The 15,047-nt window shown below is 37.1% G+C and overlaps 1 long non-coding RNA gene and 1 other non-coding gene across 2 annotated transcripts; both read right to left on the bottom strand.

The window, feature by feature from the left end:
• Window positions 1-2,750: 2,750 nt before the first annotated feature.
• Trnar-ucg lies at window positions 2,751-2,823 on the bottom strand. The gene has a single exon. It is a non-coding gene; the product is annotated as a tRNA-Arg (tRNA).
• Window positions 2,824-10,092: 7,269 nt separating this feature from the next.
• LOC119546466 lies at window positions 10,093-11,805 on the bottom strand. Its single transcript, XR_005219173.1, has 3 exons — window positions 11,685-11,805; window positions 10,737-11,040; window positions 10,093-10,675 (listed from the first exon to the last, which is right to left on the bottom strand). It is a non-coding gene; the product is annotated as an uncharacterized LOC119546466 (long non-coding RNA).
• Between the last annotated feature and the right edge of the window lie 3,242 nt (window positions 11,806-15,047).

Below are 15,047 nucleotides of genomic sequence, written 5' to 3'. Positions count from 1 at the left end.
CAACTGGAGGCCGAAACCCTCGGGTTCTTTTGGGCTTCTCTGTTTGGCTAGCGGTTTAGTGCATTCCTTGGGCCTCCATCTCCATCTCCGGTCTCCCACTCTTCGAGAAATGGAGAAATAAACGCTTGGACCGTCGCATCCGCCACGCTGCATACAAATGCATTTCGGCCAGGGCGTGGCATTCGAGCCGGCAACTAACAACTAACAGCCAACTCCACTCATCCTCGATGGATCCACGTTCCATCACGTGCTGGGAGTGGGTGGGGGATCGGGATCCCATCCCGTCGGAGGGATTGGACAGGGAAATGGGGAATATCCGCGGCGTTTTTAACCCAGGCAAGGCCCTACCCTGCACTCGAAAAAATTATATCATTTTTAATAATAATATTTAGTTAATTGTTATAAACTCAAAAGGGTTAGTTTTGTATGAACCAAGGCTCACTATTGGTTAATTAAATTTTAAAGAATAAAATAAACATTTTAAAAATAATTTTTTGGCATTAAAGGCACATTTTTAACCATTTTATAAACTTTACTTTACCAGTAAAATATCATATTCTATCATTAAAATATCATATTTTACCATTAAAAGATCATATTTTATCATTAAAATATCCATTTTTACAAAATAATCATAAAAATAACTTTAATGAAATGTTGGTAATTAAACTATTTAAAATTTACGTAATTTAAAAAAAAGGTACATTTTAAAAACATTTTATATTAGGTTACGATTGGTAATATGACTTATTTTATTGTCCAGTTTGTAGTATATTTTTTCTAAGTACCGAATGCGACAAGTGGCTGTTTACTGAGGTGGGTGCAACAGGGGATCCGATTCGTGTCGCATCGCATCGAATCGGATTGGGATCGTTGGCAGTTCATCGAATCGAGTGTTATGTAAAGACGGCAACCGAAAGAAGTCATTAAATATGTGAAGCGCATATCAAATTTCGTATGAATTGAACTTACTTGGCTTGGTCACATGAGAATTTGATGAACTGCCAAGCGGACAAAGAGTCGTTGATACCTGTTTCGGGGCGAAGTTGGAGGAGGTGGAGTTGGGGATGGTAAGGGTGGGCAGGAGCAACACTTGTTGCCCGGGCAATCCGATCCGATATGCCGACGTCGTCGGGGCACTTCATTAACCTGAACTCTGACTCCGACAAGGAACTTTGCACTCACAGAAAAGGTGCAGTTCTGAAAGGTCATAAATTGGTCAGTATAATGGTGAAAAAAAGTCATTATAGCACATGGGGATATATGGAAGATATTGGTGTTCAGAATTTTAATCAATGGATTGCCTTTGGTAACAAGTATATTTTCTAAAATATTTGGGTTTCAAAATATATTTTGTTAGGATATAGATCATTTTTATATTTTTAATCCAGGGATTGCATTTGGTAACACGAATATTTTCAAAAATATTGGGTTTTCTAAATTCATTTATAGGTTAGGATATTTTTTAATAATGTTTAATACAGTTCTTTTCGATTTTAACAATATCATAATAATAGCATATTATAATTATTTACTAAATAAAAAATTAATAGTTAGAATTAAATAAAAAAATATTTTAAATGATATATGATATTTTGAAGGGTTTTAATTAAACACAATATATTTTAAATTTAAAACAAATTGAAAAGACCTCTTTATATCACTTCTTAGGAGTTTGAAATTGGGAATATTTTCTTAGTGTTTCCTACCTTTTTGAGCACTTTGCTTAAAGTCTGTCCCAGCTCCAGTGGCTGTCTGGACCCTTAATCCTTGCCCACCCAAGAACACAGAGGCAGCTGCTCTGGCTGTGCGGAAATTACGTTGCTGATGAGCAGCTCTGGAAAAGCGGAAGACGCACGAAGCTTTTCCACCTACAGGAAGTGCGACAAAATTCAAACAGACTCTGGTCTCCACTCCTCCCGTGCCCCCAGTCCTCCGTCCTCCATCCTGCATCCTGCATCCTGCTGGCAAAGCGGAAGCAAAAAGAGAAGAGTGAAAGGAGGAGGTGGAGGATGAGGAATGGAATGGGTGGTGGGTCAGTGGGTGGACCTGTGACAGCTCTGGGCTGGCATAAATGCGCACACGGCGCAAGGCAAAAAGTTTCCTGGCAGGAGCCAGGACTCCCAAAGAGGAAGTGACTAGTGGGTGAGTTGGGATGAGTTGGCAGTGGGTGGCTGGGCTTTTCGGTTTGTTATCGGCATTCCCCCCTTCGGCTGAAACGGCGGGGGCTGAGAGCGACGTACTTTATTTCCTGAAAATGTCCTCGAAAATATGAACATTATATCCCGGAAACGGAAGCTGCAGCATTTGCAAGGAAGTGACGCAAGGGGCAGGAAACACCCAGCTATCCAGCCATACAGCTGTATACAGCTATATGGCCACCCAAAATACCAACCCGCCCACAGAGCACAAAACATTTCGTGGACATGGACATGAATGTGGATTTGGATGGGTTGATTAAAGCGGGTAAACAGTAGCGACAGGAGACCAGGACGACAACGAGAACGAGGACGAGCGCCAGGACACCGTTGAAATGTACACACCAGGGAAAAGGGACACCTCACAGGACGCTGGCACAGGGGAAAAAACAATTACATTGGTCAACCAGTCAGGTTACCATATAAATATAGCAAACAATATTGTATTAACACAAAATACGGACATTAAATAATATATATTTTTTTTTAATTACTATTATTATATTATTTCTCACTTACAAAAAAAAGAAAATATAAAAAAAGAATTTGTTTCGACCGTGACAGGACTCGAACCTGCAATCTTCGGATCCGAAGTCCGACGCCTTATCCATTAGGCCACACGGTCACTTGAAAATGCCCGCTCAAAATGTTCTATTACAGCAGATTAACATTGCTGTTATCAAGAACTACAACAACAACAAATTGAGCTTAGTAATTTCTATCTTTCAATTCAGGCAATAGAAATAAACATTTTAAAAACATTAAACTATGCTTAAATGACATAATAAAAACTAATATTGAAAATAAATATTTAAGCCAAATCTTAGTAACGTGTTGCACATGCTTGAAAGTTCTATCGTGCCATTCGGGCAATAGAAATAAACGTTTAAAAAATATTAACCTATGCTTAAATGACATAAAATCCCAAAAAAAAATTTACTTAATATTTAATAAAAACTAAAACTAAGTTAATAATAATAAAATATTGAAAATAAATATTTAAGCCAAAACTTAGTAACGTGTTGAAACACGGAATTTATAAACTTTATATTTTATTTAATAGGAAATTAATAAAACACAGAATTTAAAAACTTTATATTCTGTTTAAAAGCAAATTTAGAGATATTGTAATTTTATAACGCTTTATCCTTTTTTAATATAGGACATTTATAGAACAAGGAACTTTAAAACTTGTTATTAAATTATCTTAAAGTTCCCTAAATTCCTTCTTAATAGGAAATTAATAAAACAAGGAATTTAAAAACATTATATTTAGTTTATGACCAAATTTATAGATATCGGATTTTAATAAAGCTTTATTCATTTTTATATAGGAAATTTATAGAACACGGAACTTTAAAACTGTTTATTAAATTATCTTAAAATTCCCTTAATTCCTTCTTTATAGGAAATTAATAAAACAAGGAATTTAAAAACATTATATTCTGTTTATGACTAAATTTATAGATATCGGATTTTAATAACGCTTTATTCATTTTTATATAGGAAATTTATAGAACACGGAACTTTAAAACTGTTTATTAAATTATCTTAAAATTCCCTAAATTCCTTCTAAAAATATATTTTTTTACATTTATAATTGGTAATCTCCTGAAAAGATATCCTTGATTTCTTTCCGTGCTGGTCACAGATGTGAGCCAGGAGAGTGCGGGGGCGAGTTGGACATCTGACTACGTTGTCGCATCCTGCAGGAAGCGTGACGTTGCCGCCGGCAGCTGCGGCTCCCCCTTCGTCCATTTGCCATTTCCCATTTCCACTCTCTGGCCCCCGGAAAATGGCAAACGGAATGCGAGAGGCAGGAGCCTTTACGTCAAGGAAATGACGGAAGCAGCCTCAGCAGCTGAATCCTCCTCCATCGTCTCAGCTGCTCCGGACTGCATCTCCGGAATATGGACACAGAACCCGGGGGGGAGATCCTTAGAGAGAGAGCGCAGGACTCTGCTTTGGCAGGAAATCATCGTCCCATGGGACGTAAATTAAATTCCATGCAAAGTTAATTTTTCTCACCCACCCAGAGAGCAGAGCAGTGAATCAGGAGGAGCTTAGTCCGGATTCCGGAATCTGGCCCTGGTGAAGTAGTTCCATTTCCGCAAAGTGGGGGGTTGAGGGATTATGCTTGGGGTATAGATATGGGAAAACTTTGTAAATCAACGTAAACTTTGTCATCGCCGGTCATGTGTGGGCTTAAATATTAAATTAAATTGAGTATATCGGTGTAGATTGATTGTAGATGATGGAAGTGGGACTTATCGTTCGATTATGTGGGGGAGTTTTGGGTTCTATAGTAAATTTTGGGTATAGGTATTTTCAGATCATTTACGGGAGGTTTTTACATTTCATCATTAAATGCTTTCTTAATAAGTAAATTATTCATTAGTTTATCAAATTGGCTATAATGCTATAAAATATTATAATAATAATATAATAATAATAATATATAATAATATAACACATTTTTTATATATTACTATTTGATAAATTACCTAATCGAAGAATTATTATTTTTATAATCATTATTCTTATAAATATTTTGTTTTATTAAAATATAATATTAATATTATAAAATATTATAATAATATTATAACAATAATTATAAAATATTATACAAAACCATATTTTTTATATATTACTAAGTGATAATTTACCTAATCGAAGAATTATTATTTAATTAATTTTTATTCCAATAAATATTCTGCATTATTGTTATTGATATTATCACCAATCAATTCCAAACTCAACTATTCAGCTACCCACCAGATTCCAGTTGAAATGACCGACTTCCTTGGTACGCAATTAGAAAGATGTTACATCCTGCCTGGGATTGCCATTTCCCAAAGATTCCACTTACCCAAATCGAGACTGGAGTGCCAGTGCCTCTTTCTTCGCACCAAGAATCGTAGAAATGTGGGGATATGGGGTTGGCAATTTCTCAATGATTACCAGACCCCGCCGATCCAACGATCCGCAATCTATGGCCAATGTACCGCTAGATGATGCGCTGCCTGGACCATAAACAGAGATCCCAAATGCGAATTGCGAAAAGAGCGGCAATGTAATTGAGTTCCTACAGCTGGAAATGGTCAATTGGCAAATAGCAGCGACAATAAATGATTCTCCAGCGGATCCGGCGAGCTGAGAAAGCCTGGCCCAAAGAGATTTGTTCGGCTTTGCCAGATTTCACCAGAAGGTGAAAGTTGTCGAGAACCGCAAAACAGGGGCCAAAGGCGAGGCAGGAGGAGCAGCAGGTGATCAGATACACCTGGAGAAATAAGCGAGTTAAATAAAAATAAATTTTTAAATCTTGAAAAACTCAATGATGTGTTAGATATTGAAAATAATTTTTTATTATCATCTTTAAAATATGATACATTTATTTTTAAGGATTGACCTAATTTTTACCTCAATGGTACAGATGGTGTAATCTCAAAATGTAAAACTGATCTTTAAAATTCTGTAAGCTCTAAAAATAAGTTCAAAAATGTGGACTGAAATTAATTACTATATTGTTTCAAAAGTTTAAGAAATATAATGTAATATTTGTTTTTATTTAATGTTAAAAGTTACCAAGTGAGTTCTTCAAATAAATCAAATGATATTGTAAGACTTTAAAAAAATATGTTATTGTTTCTAAAATATGAAAAAATCCTCTTTAAAGTTTTACTTAATATTAAGGTTAGATATAGACTCAAAAAGTAAAATTGATCTTAAAAATTCGGAAAACTAAAAGAAAATACTAAACGTTATCTAAAGTTTATTAAAATGATTTAATCCGTTAAGAAATATATAAAATATTTTTTTAGTTTTCCCTCAAATATATATTTTATATCAGTGCACAGTTGGCCATAGCAGGTCAGGCAGAAACGGTGAGAAAACCGATCCAATCCCCACCAAGTCGATCTGAACCGAACCGGACCCCACCTGTCGGCGACCTGTACCTGTTGTCGGTGCAGATATTTCCGTAATCCGAATGTGGAACAGTGGCACAGTAGCCACGGCAGTCGCCTCCATTTCTCCACAGCCGCATCTTCTCCATCGCCATCATCATTGGCTTCATCTTCCCAAAGCAAAGTTGCGCAGATGCTTTTCTTCCCCTTTTTGCGATTTTTTTGCCATTTATGGCGCATGCGCGCAGTGCAGAAGTCGCAGAAACTGACAGCAAGACATCCACATCCAAAGACTTCGACATGGAGACGACGACGACGACCCACTGGCTGACTGCTGGACCGGCTCCTCTCCTCTCCAGATCCCGGGACTGGTTGCCATTACCATCTTGTTCACTGTCTTCTTTGGCGGTGCATTACCGCATTGCAAACCTGAATTCTTCTCATCTTTCATTAATAATACTCTTTACGGGGTTATGCAAAAATAATAATGAACCCCTTAAAGACAAAGCAATTTTAATAAATATTTTCAGGGGACTTAAAGATTGTGTCTTTAAATAGCAGGCAATATTTTCGTAAAGGGAAGACAATTTATTTTTTGTTAGATATGAAAAGCTGATTTACGATTTACAATGCATTTAAAAATATGTTTGTGACAATCAATAGATAATAACAAATCCCTATTTGGAAAACTTCATATTATAATCCTTATCCTACTTAAAAAAACATTAATAATACCAATAGTACTATACCTTAACTATTATAATGTTATTTACAATGCTTAATACTAACCACTTTACGCTATATTTATAGTTTTAGTGCATTCACCGATCGTTTTGCACCATCACACCCATATTTCTCCCCGTTTCTTTTTATTTTTGGCATACCGATTCCGGATGCTGTCTCTCTCTTTCTCCAAATCCCGACTCTCGACTTTGGATTGAAGCCCCAGTCTTAGTCTTCGGTGCAACGTGTGGTGGCAAAATAGATTATGAATGTAAGGCAGTGGGTGTCGGAGTCTCCGGAGTAGGAAAATAATGGTGTGGGTACCCACATCGGATTCAGTATCGCTATCGTTTTTGGACGGTAGCGTGTCTGTAACACTTTTGCCTCAGTCTTGGGTGTTTGGAGCTTGAGCTCTCGTCTGCGGCTGCTCGAGGAAGTTATATAATCGAGACAACATCGCGATATGTCGGCAATATGCCTCAATCAATTTAACATTTATGAGCATGCCTGCACATGGACAAAAATATCATAGCTGCCCTCAGAGATCTTGAGAGAACTTCATAAAATAGCAATAGAGATCATAGAAATAAAGGGAAATTTAAGAAAAATGATATAATATAAATACTATATATTATACTTGATATTATGATTCAAGACAATCCGAATTTCATTTCAAATTCCTAATAGATGTTTAATAACCAAACTTTTTTCTCAGTGCCTCCGCTGGCTTATAAGCATGAAAGTTAAAACCCAAAAAATGCGAAACTCTCTGGGCTTCGTACCTGGATTATGTGGGTGGGCAATCAGGTTGAGTCGATCGGGTAAAGTGCAGGGAAAAAGAGTCGGGGGTTTGGGGAGACCCATGTAACTGATCCGTTTGACTGCCTACCCAGTTATGTTTTTTTCGTGCTTCCTCATTAAACTTTGTCGGGTTTGACTGAGATTCCCATTAGGTGACCGATACGAGGATCAAGTGATCGTTTAACAGAAATCGAGGATCGATCAACCTGTTCGATGTCTCGGGAATTTATGGGAGTTTCATTTACGGTTCAGTGATTAGCTCGGTTTCGGTTGCCCAGAGTAATTCATATCTGGGAAAAGTGGTTGAATGTATAATAGACTTTTCTTGAGATCATTTCCCATAAGTCTTTATAGTATTCAAAGTTTGTAACAAAGCATGGTATAATTAAAAGAAGATTATATGTGTTCTTTAAAAATGATAGTAATATAGATTCCAATTACTTCATGCTTATAATAATAATTGAATATATTGAATTACAATATTGAATAATCGACCAATGATAAACTCCCTTAAAAGATTAGGTTTAACGCAATCAACAGTTACCATCTTCACTTTTAACAGCACCTTAATCCTCAAAAAACTACTTAAACATTATGACCGATGAAAATTGAAAGACTGCTTTCCCATCCCATTAAAAACACTTCCTTCATTCAAACTGCCACATATCTAGCCCAAAGTGTGACTATCTAATTGTTCAGACCGTCTACGGCCAACACTTGATCATCTAAGAGCATAAAACTATGGCTAGATTTTCAATTAGAGCCCCAGCACTTTCCAAGTGTTGCCGCTCGTAAAATGGGAAATTTATGTTTTTTACGATCGATTTTCATGTGTAATTTCCTTTTGTGCCATAAAGTCGATAAGCCATGTGTTCGGCTAACTTCCTTTCCTTTGCCGACTGCTGACTTTCCTGAAAGGTTCTCAGGCCACTCGATGCTGGATGTGTGTGTGTGTTTCCAACCTGCTGCAGCAGCAGGTCTTTGTTCCTCACAAAAAACCCCGTATACCTCCAGCTCTATACCACTCGTTTTTCAAGACCCCCGAGCGATCCTCAGTCTGCGTAATTAATTACACAGCATTTTCATTTGGAGTGCGAGTGTGTTCCTCTCGGCTCCTCATTTGCTGCCATTTCCACGCCTCGGAACGTTCGATCTTCCACAGTTTTTGCTGCTGTTGTTGTTCTGGTTTTAAACGATTTCCAAGAAGCGCTCGAAGAGATCGAAGAAGACAAGAGGAGCGGATGTTGGGCACATTTTCCAAGCTGCCCCTCAAATGTGATGTGCGTGCACCATCCTCTATCTCCATCCTAGTTCTTCCTCTGGCTGTACAGATGAGGTCGCTTAAATAGGTCATCACTGAAGAAAAACTTATAACAACGCTTAGTCAGAAGTACCCTTGATAAAACCCTAAGGCCTACTTTCTTACGAAGGATGGAGAGATTTAATATTAAAGAATTATTAAAGGATTCGTTTTTTGATCGTAATAGTCCTTAGATCGATATGATATTTGGTATGTGAAGGAAAGTGGATAAAATAAAAACTATTACATACTTAGATTTGATTAGTACATCATATTTTCAAACTTATTTTTCGATATAAGTTGAATGCCACCATAGGAATAACTCAATTACAATAAAAAAAATCGAGTTCTAGCGCTTTATCCCCCACTTTATCCTCCTCTAATTTCCCTTCAATGCCTTCAGGGCTCAGCTGATGATGATGAGGCCCCTTTTCATACAACATCTCCTGCTCATCTCGGTTAGTGCGTGTGTGTGCGGCGATTATTTAATTGATAAAGATTTCCACATTCCAACGATGCCAGAGGGAAGCCAAACAGTGAGCATGGGGGAACTCTGTTTCGGTTTATCCTGTCGCACAGGATCGGATCCCGACCTCATATCGAATCTCCGTTGCACAATGCCATCCACTTCGATGTACTCCAACCACCGACCTCGGAACCAGCTGAAATATCCAAATCTACAGAGAGAAAAGTATTTATATTGTATATCATTAAAATTCATTGCATTCTTAGTGCATTTCATAAATGTTTAAAAACCTTTCGATAATCATACTTAATAATTATTTTTCAATAGATTTTATATAAATAGAGTTTTAATCATTAGTTAAAGAATGGGAATGATAGTCTTCAATCTATCTATCTATGATTTATACTGAAGAAAATAAAACTTAGGATGATCGAATTTTTTTCTGTATGTATGTTTGGTACTTCGACATCCATCGGGAAACATGAAACCCGAAACCTTTCACCGTCATTTGCACTGCGTTCTTGTGGTAAGGTGCTCTCAACACGCACACTATCTTCGATAAGCACCAACACATTGATAAGGCGAAGAGTGCCTCAACCTGCCAACACTTGTGGATTGCTTCGATCTGCGATCACTTTTTTCATCCCTTAAGTGCACACTTGGGATTCCATACCCCTCAGTAGTCTAACCTGTAATGGGGTATATTCAGTTTTGTAGATAACTATGAGACACAGGTTCGAATACAACCCCATTCTAGGAAAAAATGGAACAACTTATTCTTTCTTTTATAAAAAGAACCATATTGTAGTAGATCCTAACGATTATTATGAAGGACTTATAGATGTTTTAATGAAAGCTTGCTTTAAAAAAGTGGTTTCTCTAACCCAAGGAAAATAGTTTTTGATTTATATTTAGCTATTTTTTAAGATTTCATAACCGCTATAGGGTAACCTGAAGTCGAACATTCTGATACCGTAAAGCCCCTCCATCGACTTGGTCGTTCTGCTCGGCTGCGCTTCGTTTGGGCGCTAAATTGAAACGATTCTGGGTTGCCATAATCCTGACCAGCAAAGCAAACGTCGCCAGAGATCGATATTTGAGCGTTGGATGGTTCTGGTCTTGAGCCTGGGGTTCTTCGATTCGATCAGTTTTCCGTTTCGGGCCATTGTTCTCTCGGCACTCTCTTCCTTAACTCCGAGCCGAACCCAGACATTCGGGCAGGTTTCCCACGGTTTCTTCTTTCCTTCTTTTTTTTTTTTTTGCTGGGTGCACATTTCATATCCTGCAGACGCACAACTGTTAGGGCAAATCCTTAATGCGTGCGATGGCGGCAAAAATCTTACAATTACCCATTGTTGCCCAAGGGGAATGTGTAACAATTAGGCCATGTCTCGAATTCAGGTCGAGGATCATTGCACAGGATCTCTGCGTAATATCCTTTTCAGATGAAATCCAAGAGGAACACAATTCAATTGAGTTTAGGGAAAAGTGTAACGAAGAGGATCTTCCTGGCTCTTTATTTACCTAATCCTGAAAAATTACAAAATGTTATGTGGGTGGTTACGAGGGCGATTCCCTTTAGATCGGCTCCTGCGGGGGTGGGATAGTTGTGTGTTCGGATACAGCCTCTGGGATGCCATTAAACCTCTGGAACGAAATAAATAATTGCAGAAATTAGGGTTTCTTCTTTGAAACTAATTAGACAACTTATCTTAACTGTACGGTTCTGTAAGGTCAATAAAATCTCTTTGTAACTATTATTTCTTTAGTTTCAGAGTATATTTTAAGACTTTGTTACAATGGTTAAAGAGTTGTTAAAACCATTTAAGAATGGTTCGGAAATAAAACACTTAAATGAATAGAAAAGGTTAATAAAATCTCTTTGGAACTACAATTTCATTACTTCCAAACAATATTTCCAGACTTTGTTACAATGATATATAGTTTTAAAAGAGTTGTTTCTTATATGGTACCAAAATAAAACACTTAAATGAATAGAAACGGTTAATAAAATCTCTTTGAAACTATAATTTCATTAGTTCCATAGTTTTAAAAGAGTTGTTTCTTAAATGGTGCTGAAATAACTTTTATTTCTTTAGTTCCAGAGAATATTTACAGACATTGTTGCAATGATCATAGTTTTAAAAGAGTTGTTGCTTAAACGGTACCGAAATAAAACACTTAAAGGAATAGTAAAGTTCCATAATTCAGTTAATTTAGAGATTTGCTTTGGATATATCCGCTCCAGACATTCAATCGTTTGTTCTTTTTTCACTTGTCGCACACCTTACCCTAGTACACCTCTGCACCACCTTCATATGTTTAGTAATTGGCAAATTACCAGGAACAAAAAAAAAAGGGGCGAAAGAGCAAGGAACAAGAAGCGAACTCGCGTCTGGAAATACTTCCGCATCGGGAGGCGACTTTGTCGGGGCTGCGACCAGACTTATTTATAGATCTGGGACTATACCATATAGTGCAGGGCATATATCAAATCGCTGGCTGTCTGGTCTGGCGGTTCTCTCCTTCTATATGTGCATATATGTTTTGTATTTATATGCGGGCATATCTGTGTTTTGGTGTCTGATTCTAGAGCACAAGTGGATGCCACTTGGCTGCCTCTGGACATTGGCATTCTATTTTAATGAATTATCTGCACTTAGGCATCGAACTAAGAACTAAGAACTAAGAGCTGTGACTATAGCGATCACCCGAGGAAATCGGGGGTACGTTAAGGGGGAAGATATAGATATAGAGGGAAAAAGTGGGAGGTGACGCGAGTACCAGAAGTAAACTGGTTGCATTGCAATGGCAAAATACAGACGTACAAATGCTGATTGGCTCAATTGGACGACTATTTGAACTCTGACCCCTGTGCGATCCTCATCGGCGGCTCTTCCTCTTCTTGTTCTTCCTCCCCCTACTATATCTGCCCCCTACTTTCCCCTCTTTCCCATCCTTTCACCCTGGTATTTCCCGCTGAGCGACGCACCATGACCAAAGCTACTAATTTGGGCCAGTGATCGTCGTTGTGGCGATCACTTGGAAACGTCGTCATCACCATCGTAGCTATTGATGGAAAAGATGGCACTTGAAAAAAATATCTCTATGTTAAAATAGGTAGATAGGTAGAGTATAATAAAATAAATATCTCAAATTACTTGATGGAGAATTTTATTGCTTAATTTTATTCTATATGTGGCTATACCAAATACAGAACCATTAGGTTTTAAAGTTTTAAGTATTATTTACAAAATAATACGAAGTGTACGAAATAATCTTAAAATCTCAGAACTATTTCTTCTAAATAAATAATCTTTGTTTTATTCTTATAATAGCCTTAAACCCTTGGGATGAAGGTATTAATATTATTATTATTTTCATTATCATGAAAAGGAAATCATTTCTAAATCTCGGAATTACTTTTTCTAAATAAATATTTTATTTTTTATTTTTTATGGGCTAAATATACTAAAATCTCGAATGTTCCTTTGAGAAAAAATAAAATAAATAAATGTACCCTTGGGATAGGGGATTTTCTTGAAGTGCAGGGCCACGGAAGCGAGGGAGGGGCGTGGAGGGCGTGGGCGGGGTCGTCCGGCTGGTCGCCGTTTATGGGCATTTGACTTGAAATGTCAACGTTAACGCTGCTCGGGGAGAAACTGGTTAACCAACTGAGGCGACTCGAGACCCCAAAGCGGATGCAGTGCAACTGAGCGCATCTTTAGAGCCACCGGCCAACCGACCAACCTGACGAGGAACCCATCCACTTTAGACCCCGAACCCCCAACCCCGAACCCCGCCCCCTTTTCCAAAGAGATTTCCAGTCGCAGCGGAGCGGAAATGTTCCAACAATTTATAATTAAAGATTGCCAACTGGTTTCCATGAAGATTCAAGATTTATGGGATCGAAAACACATATCAACTAGCACCTCGAAACATTTTGTATTACAATAGAGGTCTATTTTTTTCAGGCGCGTGGCGCTCATTTTTTCATCTGGGGGAAAACCCATAATTATTTAAAAATATTAAAAACATTATCACATACTGATTACAGCTCCAGGTATTTTCTTATCTATGCTTATATGGGCAAAGTTCACCAATTCCTAAAATCCATAATCGACAAGCTACTTAAATAGTTAGTGATATTTTGCAATATCATTATGTCTGTATCCTCGAATCGTGCAATCTTTAAAATGTTTTCAAAAATACAAAAACGTTCAATTGTACACAAGTATTAACCCAAACTTTTTCGCCGCCCATGGCTTTGGTATCAGCATTACTCGTTTGTTTAAACTTTATCTTCTATTGATTAACAACTAAATCGGCCGCCCCACGCGAATTCGACGCCGCCCACAGAAATTGATTTCCTATTGAGTTGTTCCATAGTAAACTTTGTGGATTTTAAATTATTTAAATTATTACCTCAAAATCTTTGGTATCTTTTGTTGCCAAGGAAGTGGAAAGAAATCTAGTAATGTTTACGCACCTAATGATTTGTTTGTAGTCTTTGCATATGCATACACACGCCAGAGTATAATAACATAATCGAGATTATTATCGCCATTGTGGGAATTTTGGAATTTCAAACGTTACGAAAATAAAAAGCATTTTTAATTGCTATTATTGTGAAATGATTCCCGAAAGTTATTGCCCTAAAAGCGCTCGCTGACCTTGGCCTTACTAGAAAGTAGTTCTATGAATTCTGAAAGAAGTGGTAAAATGAAATACTAAAATTTGTTTCGTTGTAATGATTATTTATTTAATATTCTGTTTTATTTGTTAGTTTTTAATTATTAATAAGAACTTATTGTCGAACTATATTTAGTTTTTCATTGAAGTTATTCAACACTGATGGTCAGTGTGTACCAGGTACACCTGTACCTATTTAGTAAAGAAAAGTTACGCCATTAGACATTTTAGAGCGGTTATACTGCAGGAAAGTGCTCATAATAATTTTTACATTGTAAGGCATGGCAAATTTTAATAAAGATTTCAGTAACATATCTGAATGAGTGAGTGTCCCCACAAATAATAAAAATGTCTGAAAGGAAAAAAACATGACTATACTAACTTGCGCCCAATCAAAATAATGCGCGTTATAACTCAATTGATTGCTGCAAAAAAGGAAGTCAAAAAAAAAACTTATAAATCTAGTTATGTACTTATTGTTAAAAGGAATCAAAATCTGAAGACGTCATTTCTCAAAAATAATAAGACATTTTAAAAAGCAAAGACTACATTTCTGGCCACCACTGTATAACCGTATGTAATCGAGTTTGAAATTCTACAGTACTTAAAAAATATGCCTCCGATTAAAGATATAAATCTTGGACACTAAAACGGATCAAAGCGCGACTTCCTTAAATAATTATCTTATTTTCGTATTCTTCGCGAGGCGCCAGTTCTCAAAAAGCAGACAAGAGCAAGCACGCTTTCTTCTCTTTCTCTTTGCCGCTCTTTTGCGTTTTCCCGCTCTCTCTTTTTTTTCTCTCTCTCTCTCTCTCTGAGCAGCGCATGCGCTGCACTATAGGCTGGATGACCACTTTTTGTGGCCAAAATATATAACTTAAAAACGAAGCAACATTTAGATGATTTGTTTTTTGAATTTAGTTTATAAAACCTAAATAGATTTGCTTTTGGAAAAATGGGCG

Source organism: Drosophila subpulchrella, chromosome 2L (genome assembly GCF_014743375.2).
Source record: "Drosophila subpulchrella strain 33 F10 #4 breed RU33 chromosome 2L, RU_Dsub_v1.1 Primary Assembly, whole genome shotgun sequence".
NCBI classification, from domain to species: Eukaryota; Metazoa; Arthropoda; class Insecta; order Diptera; family Drosophilidae; genus Drosophila; species Drosophila subpulchrella.
The sequence above is the reverse complement of the archived record's forward strand: the minus strand, read 5'-3'. Positions and strand labels throughout refer to the sequence as shown.